Source organism: Anomaloglossus baeobatrachus, chromosome 11 (assembly GCF_048569485.1).
Source record: "Anomaloglossus baeobatrachus isolate aAnoBae1 chromosome 11, aAnoBae1.hap1, whole genome shotgun sequence".
Taxonomy (NCBI): domain Eukaryota; kingdom Metazoa; phylum Chordata; class Amphibia; order Anura; family Aromobatidae; genus Anomaloglossus; species Anomaloglossus baeobatrachus.
The window spans coordinates 22361710-22371504 of NC_134363.1; the positions used below are offsets into that span (position 1 = coordinate 22361710).

General features: G+C 45.1%; 1 protein-coding gene across 1 annotated transcript in view; it reads right to left on the reverse strand.

Annotated features, from left to right (window-relative positions):
- Positions 1-5360, reverse strand: part of LOC142256711 (sialic acid-binding Ig-like lectin 13) — a 29775-nt gene extending 24415 nt beyond the window's left edge. Inside the window, exon 1 of the mRNA XM_075328563.1 lies at positions 5274-5360. The gene's annotated coding sequence lies outside the window, so the exon portion shown is untranslated. The remainder of the gene's footprint in view (positions 1-5273) is intronic.
- Between the last annotated feature and the right edge of the window lie 4435 nt (positions 5361-9795).

Genomic DNA, 9795 nt, shown 5'->3' on the forward strand with positions numbered 1-9795 from the left:
GACTTCCTGGGGCTCGTTTTCCAGCCTCCAGGTTTGGCGTAATTTCTGAGGAGAGAGAGAAAGAAAGATAGAAGAGAGAGAGAGGTGAGAGAGTGTTCTGGTTGCCCATATACTTACATTGGGCGTCGAATATTCGCGAATAGTCGAATAGCGGTGACGTATTCACCGGATATTCGGCGAAGTGAATATTAGGGTTGTTCAATCATCCCTAATGTTAACCCTTGACATGATCAGGCTGGGGCTGGAACGCTGCCAAAGCAGATACCGGCCTGTATCATCACACATACTAAGCATGTGTGCTGTATTTGATTTCCCAAGCGCTCGTAAAACAAATCTTATTAATTTGGAGTTCAAAAGCCAAAGGAGGAATGTATTTTGCTTACAATCTATCTATCCATCCATCCCTCTATCTATCTATCTATCTATCTATCCATCCATCCCTCTATCTATCTATCTATCTATCTATCTATCCATCTATCTATCTATCTATCTATCTATCTATCCATCTATCCATCTATCCATCCATCTAACTATCTATCTATCTATCTATCCATCTATCCCTCTATCCATCCATCCATCTATCCCTCTATCTATCTCTCTATCTATCTATCCCTCTATCTATCTATCCCTCTATCTATCTATCCCTCTATCTATCTATCTATCCCTCTATCTATCCCTCTATCTATCTATCTATCTATCTATCTATCCCTCTATCTCTCTATCTCTCTATCCCTCTATCTCTCTATCTATCTATCTATCTATCTATCTATCTATCCCTCTATCTATCTATCTATCTATCTATCTATCCCTCTATCTATCTATCTCTCTATCTATCCCTCTATCTATCTATCTATCTATCTATCTATCTATCTATCTATCTATCTATCTATCCCTCTATCTATCTATCTATCTATCTATCTATCTATCCCTCTATCTATCTATCTCTCTATCTATCTATCCCTCTATCTCTCTATCTATCTATCCCTCTATCTCTCTATCTATCTATCTATCTCTCTATCTATCTATCCCTCTATCCCTCTATCTCTCTATCTCTCTATCTATCTATCTATCTATCTATCTATCTATCTATCTATCTATCTATCCCTCTATCTATCTATCTATCTATCTATCCCTCTATCTATTTATCTATCTATCCCTCTATCTATCTATCTATCTATCTATCTATCTATCTATCTATCTATCTATCTATCTATCTATCTATCTATCTATCTATCCCTCTATCTATCTATCCCTCTATCTATCTATCCCTCTATCTATCTATCTATCTATCTATCCCTCTATCTATCTATCTATCTATCTATCTATCTATCTATCTATCTATCCCTCTATCTATCTATCCCTCTATCTATCTATCCCTCTATCTATCCCTCTATCTATCTATCTATCTATCTATCTATCTATCTATCCCTCTATCTATCTACAGTATCTATCTATCTACTAATTGGTAGGTTAAAAATCAACTTTTTACCATTTTTTAACTTGAGTGCTGACTTTTTGTAAAAAAAGAAAAGGTAGAATAAATATCAGATCTAGTCTGTGTCACATTAGTAGTTAGAAGTTAAATAATTTGGAACTATTTAGCTTTAAGAAAAACCAACATATAAATTGTGATTTATAGCCTATGTGATTATTGTCATATTCACTGATCCTGACTAAGAGAGTAAAACATTGCAAGTTTCTTATGTAGTAATAAATTCTACAGTAAAAGACATAACTAAAGTCTTATGGGCTCTGGTACAAAATTTTGACTTGTACCCCCCAACTTCTGTTGGTCAGATATATGGCCTCCATAGCATTCTAAACACCATCAAGACAATTGTATTTCAACCCCTCATTAAACAAAAGAATAAGAATGTACATAACATATATACAGTAAATAGCAATAAAATCATTTTCTAATTAATTCTTCTGCTTAGTAGTCACACATATTGTTACTGAACTAAAGTCTGTTATATCTAAACTAATAATCAACTTAAAGGGGATAAATACCATCAAACAATGAGAATATATTATCATCACATAAGGTCAGAATATAATCATCATCCTGTTGCTGAACAAAATCCACTATGATTATAATATTCCCTATCCTGTAACAATGTCCCCCTTTTGGTCATAATATCCCGTCCTTGCCCCTATGCTGTAAAAATGTCATTTGTACTAGCCTCCTGTAGTAATGTCACCCATCCTCAGCTCCTTCCTGTAATTATGTCTCCCATCCTCAGCTCCTTCCTGTAATAATGGCTCCCATCCTCAGCTCCTTCCTGTAATTATGTCTCCCATCCTCAGCTCCTTCCTGTAATAATGGCTCCCATTCTTGGCTCCTTCCTGTAGTAATGTCTCCCATCCTCAGCTCCTTCCTGTAATTATGTCTCCCATCCTCAGCTCCTTCCTGTAATAATGGCTCCCATTCTCGGCTCCTTCCTGTAGTAATGTCTCCCATCCTCAGCTCCTTCCTGTAATTATGTGTCCCATTCTCGGCTCCTTCCTGTAGTAATGTCTCCCATCCTCAGCTCCTTCCTGTAATTATGTCTCCCATCCTCAGCTCCTTCCTGTAATTATGTCTCCCATTCTCGGCTCCTTCCTGTAATTTTGTCTCCCATCCTCAGCTCCTTCCTGTAACAATGGCTCCCATTCTCGGCTTCTTCCTGTAGTAATGTCTCCCATCCTCAGCTCCTTCCTGTAATAATGGCTCCTTCCTGTAGTAATGTCTCCCATCCTCAGCTCCTTCCTGTAATTTTGTCTCCCATTCTTGGCTCCTTCCTGTAATTATGTCTCACATTCTCGGCTCCTTCCTGTAATAATTGTCATGGGTGATTAGGGGACACAAGGAAACCTATGCTGGCTCTAAGACTGTGACCCCTACGCTCACCCTCACCCCGGAGGTACCCTTAAGGGTAGGGAGGTCCGGGTCCCCGATTTGGCCCTGTCTCCTGTTGGGCCCTGACCTAATACCCCATACACCCAACTCAGGGTTGAGAAGGACACAGAGAAATACATCTCCCACAAGACAAAGACAAGGGGGTAAAACTCAAACTCACACCTCCGATATCCACAGAAAAGAGACAAAAATACGCCAGAGGGAATGAACCAAAGGGAAGGGGAAAGTCACACCAGGGAGCTATCATACAGCACAGATAACAAATCGCTGGTCACCAAACAGAGGATCGCCACGGATGCTGAGATATCACAACTGCAAGCAGAAACTATCTTCAGCAGCCTCCTACTACACTCCCCAGCCTTAAATAGGAGGAGATCAGCTGTGGGAGGGTATCAACAACCTGGCTCTCAGAAGAGTACCACACTTCTCCAAATCCACTTGTGACTTTTAGGATCGCTACTTCCAATAGGTGGCGCTGTGCTAGAGTTTGTCTCCTTTACTGGAGAGACAATTTGAATATTTCCCAGAGGGGCATTGCAGCTATAAGTCCCCTTACCTGGCAGCCAGACTGGCTTGCAAAGTCTCCTTAAGGAGAATAGTGTTCCCCCGTGGTCCCCACATAGCTTTCTCATGAGCCAGATCAGACACCCCCATACTTTGCACTGACGAGGGGCAAGCACCCCGAAACACCGTGTCTGCAAATTGGGATTCTGATCTGGCTTATATATCCTGAGTCATATTTCAAAGGATTGTTGAAAATCCACTTGTGACTTTTAGGATCGCTACTTCCAATAGGTGGCGCTGTGCTAGAGTTTGTCTCCTTTACTGGAGAGACAATTTGCACACTTCTCCAAAAACATTTAACTCCTGCATGGCTGGGAGCAGTGGAACAACTCAACCAATGCCCAGCTGAGCTTAGCACTCAAGAAAGTCCTGGTTGCCTGTCGGACTCTGAAATGTGAACAGATTCTGACGCCGTAGAAGTAATTCTCGTGTGCGGATCCGGACAGCGCATGAGAATAATATCCCTCATCCTTGGCTCCATTCTCTAATTAGGTTTCCCATCCTCAGCTTCTTCCTGTAATTATGTCTCCCATCCTTGGCTCATGCCATGTCTCCCGTCCTCAGTATTATGTCACCACCATAGCTCCTCATGCAGAATTATATCCTCAGAAAGCCTCCTATGCAGAATGATGTCTCCACATTGCCCCCTTACAGAATATTGTGCCCCCATATATCCCTGTTGCACAGTATTATGTCCACACACAGTCCCCCCTTCAGTAAAGGCTGCTTTACACGCAGCGATATTGCTAGGAAGTGTACCCGCCCCCGTCATTTGTGCGTCTGGGGCAAATCACTGCCCGTGGCGCACAATATCGTTAGTAACCGTGACACGGACTTACCTGCCTAGCGACGTCGCTGTGGCCGGTGAACTGCCTCCTTTCTAAGGGGGTAGTTCATGCGGCGTCCAGCGGCGTCACTAAGTGGAGGGGCGAAGATGAGTGGCCGTATCATCCCACCCATCTCCTTCCTTCCGCATTGCCGACGGCCGCAGGTAAGCTGTAGTTCGTCATTCCCGAGGTGTCACACGTAGCGATGTGTACTGCCTCGGGAACAACGAACAACCTGCGTCCTCAACAATCAGTGATTTTTTGAAAATGAACGACGTGTCAACGAGGGACGATTTGGTGAGTATTTTCCATCGTTAACGGCCCCTCGTTGGTGTCACACGCAAGAACGTCGCTAACGATGCCGGATGTGTGTCACGGAATCCGTGACCCCGGCGATATATCGTTAGATACGTCGTTTCATGTAACGGGGCCTTTAGATGTCCCTACACTGCCCCCTTACACAAGAATGTTGTCCCCACACAGTCCCCCATTGAGAAACATGTCCTCACACTGCAGCCTTACGCAGTATTTTGCCCCCTCACAGTCCTACACTCAGAAAGATGTCCCCACTCTGCCCCATTACACGGTATTATGTCTCCACACAGTCTCCCATTCAAAAAAAGTTCCCACATTACCCCGTTACATTATTTTATCCTCGTTTCCCTTTCCCCACAGAATAATACTAAACTACTCACATAACCTCATTCCTCCACAGCTCCGGTCTATGCTGTGTTCTTAGGCACAGCTGGTGCGATGTAGTGACATCATGTCTGCTGTGCTCTCAGACACACAGGCTCGATGATGAAGGGGGAGCCATGAGCTCCCCATTTCATCACTGGTGTCTGCATCCTAAGAATACAGATACAAGTGAAAGGGAGAGTTTTCGGGCTGCGGGTCGCACCAGAACTGCTAATGGGCCCCATGTGTCCCTCAGGCTGCGCTTTGCCCACATATGGTCTATATAAATAATAGTCTGCACTCACCTTGTAAAGTATATAACATTAGAAGAATAAGATCCAGTCCCCACTGCCCCTCAGTTTCTGTCTCCCGAGTCTTCCTCTTGATTTGCTTACTGTGTTATTTTTTCAGACTCATTGCCTAATGTTTGTATATTGTAATTTCCTCCCGGCCGCTCTTCCTCTGTTTCCTCTTTTTTTTTTTACTTCACTGTCCTCTTCTCAATTGTCTTATGTGGTATATGACATTAAAGGGGTTCTCAGATCTTGTGGTACAAGTCTGCAGTGACTCTGTGTGACTGCAGACTTATGAATCCTCAAAGTGCGCACAATACAAGCTGTGAGGATTCTCCAGTGGTCGGCAATAGGAGCGGGCGTGTCACGGGGTCCTCCCATATCACACAATCAACAGAAAGAGAGATGATTGAACAATCCAAAGAACATTTATTCCAGGCAAGTCAGAATGTCTATTAAAAAATCAACCACACAGAGGATAATGTATTCCAGTAATGGAATAAATGTCCCAGAAGTTTAGTCATAATCCTCCAGCAGTCCTTTTCCATGGAAATTGGGGTTTCTCACAGTCACAGCTAAATAGTTGCCAACCACTCACTCCCAACACGGGCCCAGCCTTTACCCAGCATGTGCGAGGTCGCTACTAGGGGGGTGATTGGTGCTGTTTGGGGCGACATCAGAAATGGCGGCTTTCCTTTTCGGCATGATGATCTCCAGTTATGGAGCCTCTCCGCTGTGTGTTTCAGTTTACTTCACTTCCATTTTTCTTTCTTGACTTTTCATTTGTTTTCAGTCTCCCCCCCCCCCCATTCACCTTTTGTGCCTCCCCTCCCCTCCCCTCTTCCTCATAGACTGTAAGCTTACGAGCAGGGCCCTCACTCCTCTTGGTATCTGAATTTTGTTATTTTGTATTGTCTTTACATGTCCCCTCTGAATTGTAAAGCGCTGCGGAATATGTTGGCGCTATATAAATAAAAATTATTATTATTATTGTCTCTCGGGGTGTCAGAGGATCAATCTAAAGCGGGCTTTACATGCTGCGATATCGGTACCGATATCGCTAGCGTGCATACCCACCCCCATCGTTTGTGCGACACGGGCAAATCGCTGCCAGTGGCGCCCAAAATTGCACAGACCCATCACACGTACTTACCTGCCTAGCGACGTCGCTGTGGCCGGCTAACCGCCTCCTTTCTAAGGGGGCGGTTCATTCGGCGTCACAGCGACGTCACTAAGCAGCTGGCCAATAGAAGCAGAGGGGCTGAGATGAGCGGGACGTAACATCCCGCCCACCTTCTTCCTTACGCATTGCCGCCGGCCTCAGGTACGGTGAGGTTCCTCGTTCCTGCGGTGTCACACGTAGCGATGTGTGCTGACGCAGGAACGACGAACTACATCGTCCAAGCATCAGCAACAATAATTGGGAAAAGGGGGGATGTCACCAATAAGCGATTTTGACCGTTTTTGCAATGATTCAAAATTGCTCATAGGTGTCACACACAACGAATTCACTGAAGCAGCCGGATGGGCGTCACAAATTCCGTGACCCTAACGACATCGCTTAAGCGATGTCGTAGCATGTAAAGCCACCTTTACTCCTTATTTCTTGTCTTTCTCAACCAGACTGAATAATCCCTCAGGTAAGCAGAGAGTTTAGGTGGATCCCAGGCCCCCCTTGACAGACTTAGGGACAAAAGCCAGGGAGGGGGTGATTAACCTGCAAACAGGACAATGTAGACACAAGGAAAACACAGAATGGACAGAGCACCACACCTAATATACAAACCTACACAAAATTATACACAACCCCCATCATAGGGCGGACCTGTGGTTGTAGGTATTTTGCATACATGCATTCACATGCCGACTAGACTTTGTGGCCTTGTTCAATTCACTTGCGCTGAGTGAGCCCATGCATAATGAGGCGGCGCGTGATCGCATGTAGGGCGTGTCTTTGAATATTGGCCCTCCTTCACCCACTATGTAAACCCCTCTTTATTACACTGATCTTTGTATTAGTCTATTTTTTTAAAAAAGAGTTTTACATAATAAAGTTTCTATTAAATAGTATGACAGTGTGGCGTGACTACTCTTCCAGTGGCTGCGCGGTCAACCAGAATTGTTCGGTCTATATCTTCCATCTTCGTGGTTGTGGTTGTGTTTAGAGCAACAAGAAACCGACTTACTACATTTTAGATTTACCATATGAAAAAAAGGTGGAAGTTACAAAGAGGAAATAGCAAAAAGACAAAAGCAAAAACAGTATAAAACAAAAATGGAGAAAGAAAACTTTTTCAATTGGGTGCAAAGGAGTTACTGAAGAAATTGGGAAGGATCCACAATCCTTGGTAATCTCCTGATATGTGACAATGAGACTTTTTTGGGAGAAGATACTGCAAAGGGTTTCATCCACACTCCTCTCATGGTCAAGAGAAAACAGGATGGCTAATTGTATGCAAGGAAAAATAGGTGCAGGACATAATTATATTCTATGTCCTATTTTCCTACTGTAATATTCTAGTGACATAGTATGACCGGCATTTTTCTGATCATAATCTCACCGTCCTAGACAAACATGAGTGTGAGATATCCATCATTTTGGTTGCTATTGCTTTTTTGTTGTATCCCAAGGCTGTAAATCCTTCTATATAAATACACAGAAGACATTATGTCCCAGGCCACAGATGTAAAGGGGGCTTTACACGTAGTGATATCGCTGGTGAAAGCACCCGCCCCCATCGTTTGCGCATCATGGGCAAATTGCTGCCCGTGGCGCACAATATCGCTAGTCCCCATCACACATACTTACCTTCCTAGCGACGTCGCTGTTGCAAACGAACCGCCTCCTTTCTAAAGGGGCGGCTCGTGCGGCGTCACAGCGGCGTCACTAAGCGCCCGCCCAATAGAAGCGGAGGTGCAGAGCTGAGCGACCATATCATCCCGTCCACCTCCTTCCTTCCTCATTGCCGGCGACTGCAGGTAAGCTGTAGTTTGTTGTTCCCGGGGTGTCACATGTAGCGATGTGTGCTGCCTCGGGAACGAGAAAAAACCTGCGTCCTGCAACAATGAACATTTTTTTGAAAATGAACGACGTGTCAACGATCAACGATAAGGTGAGTATTTTTGATTGTTAACGGACGTTCGTTGGTGTCACACGCAACGACGTCGCTAACTATGCCGGATGTGCGTCAGGGAATCCATGACCCCGGCAATATATCGTTAGATACATCATTGCGTGTAACGGGGCCTTAACTTTGGATTGTGTTCTCAGTAGATTATTATTCATATATATCATATAAATATTGCACTTCAATTTTTCCATGTGATCACTGATGACTTTGATTTGGACGGACAATCAGATCAAAAGAGATCGTTGGGGGTGCACGGTGTCGGAGTCAGACCAATCAGACATTGATAAACATTGATGGCCTATCCTTTGGAGAGGTTGTCAATGTTTAAGTAGCGGACAACCTCTTTACAGTTAAGCCTGCTTTACACGGTACGACCGATTGTGCGATTTCACAATCGATCGTACCCGCCCCCGTCCTTTTTGCGTCACGGGCAAATCGCTGCCCGTTTCGCACAAAGTTAGTAAACCCCGTCACACATACTTACCTCTCGTGCGACCTCGCTGTGGGCGGCGAACGTCCACTTCCTGGAGTGGGAGGGACGTTCGGCGTCACAGCGACGTCACACGGGCGCCGGCCAATAGAAGTGGAGGGGCGGAGATGAGCGGGACGTAAACATCCCGCCCACCTCCTTCCTTCCACATAGAGACGGCGGCCGCCGCGGGAGGCAGGTGAGCTGCTCATCGTTCCCGTGGTGTCACACGGAGCGACGTGTGCTACCACGGAAACGATGGTCAACTAAAGTAAACGATATTATGGAACCTAACGAGCAGTACCCGACTCACGATTTGTGAGTGATACTGCGTCGCTAGGAGGTGTCACACAGGCCGGCATCGCCAGCGATGCCGGATGTGCTTCACAAAAACCGTGACCCCGACGATCTATCGCACGATAGATTGCCTGGTGTAAAGCAGCCTTTAGTTTATCCAGTTGGAGACCAGGCCATTTTACCCCGTCCCTCACCAGGCACATCTTCAGGTTCTTTCATGCATGTAATGTAAAGCTATACAATTTTTTGTTAGTCAAAAATTATGTACAAAGCGAGTTTCAATAAAAAACATACCTTTATTAATACAGATTAAGAGTCCATAGAAGCAATTATGCTTGTCTCAACATGTCTCTAGCGCTATGTGTCGCGGGCGGAGGAGGGGACGCTACGCTCTCCCACACTGCTCGGGTCCGGCTGCTGCTGCTGCTCGGCGGTGGCTAGAGCGGTGGGCCGGATCCCGGGGACTCGAGCGGCGTTCCTCGCCCGTGAGTGAAAGGGTGGATGGTTTTGGGGGAATTATTGTCCGTGACGCCACCCACGGTTGTGGTGAGATTGGTGTAAAGCCTCATTCAGATGTCCATGTCTTGGGCTAGTTGTAGGGCTCGTGTAAAGCCTCATTCAGATGTCCATGTCTTGG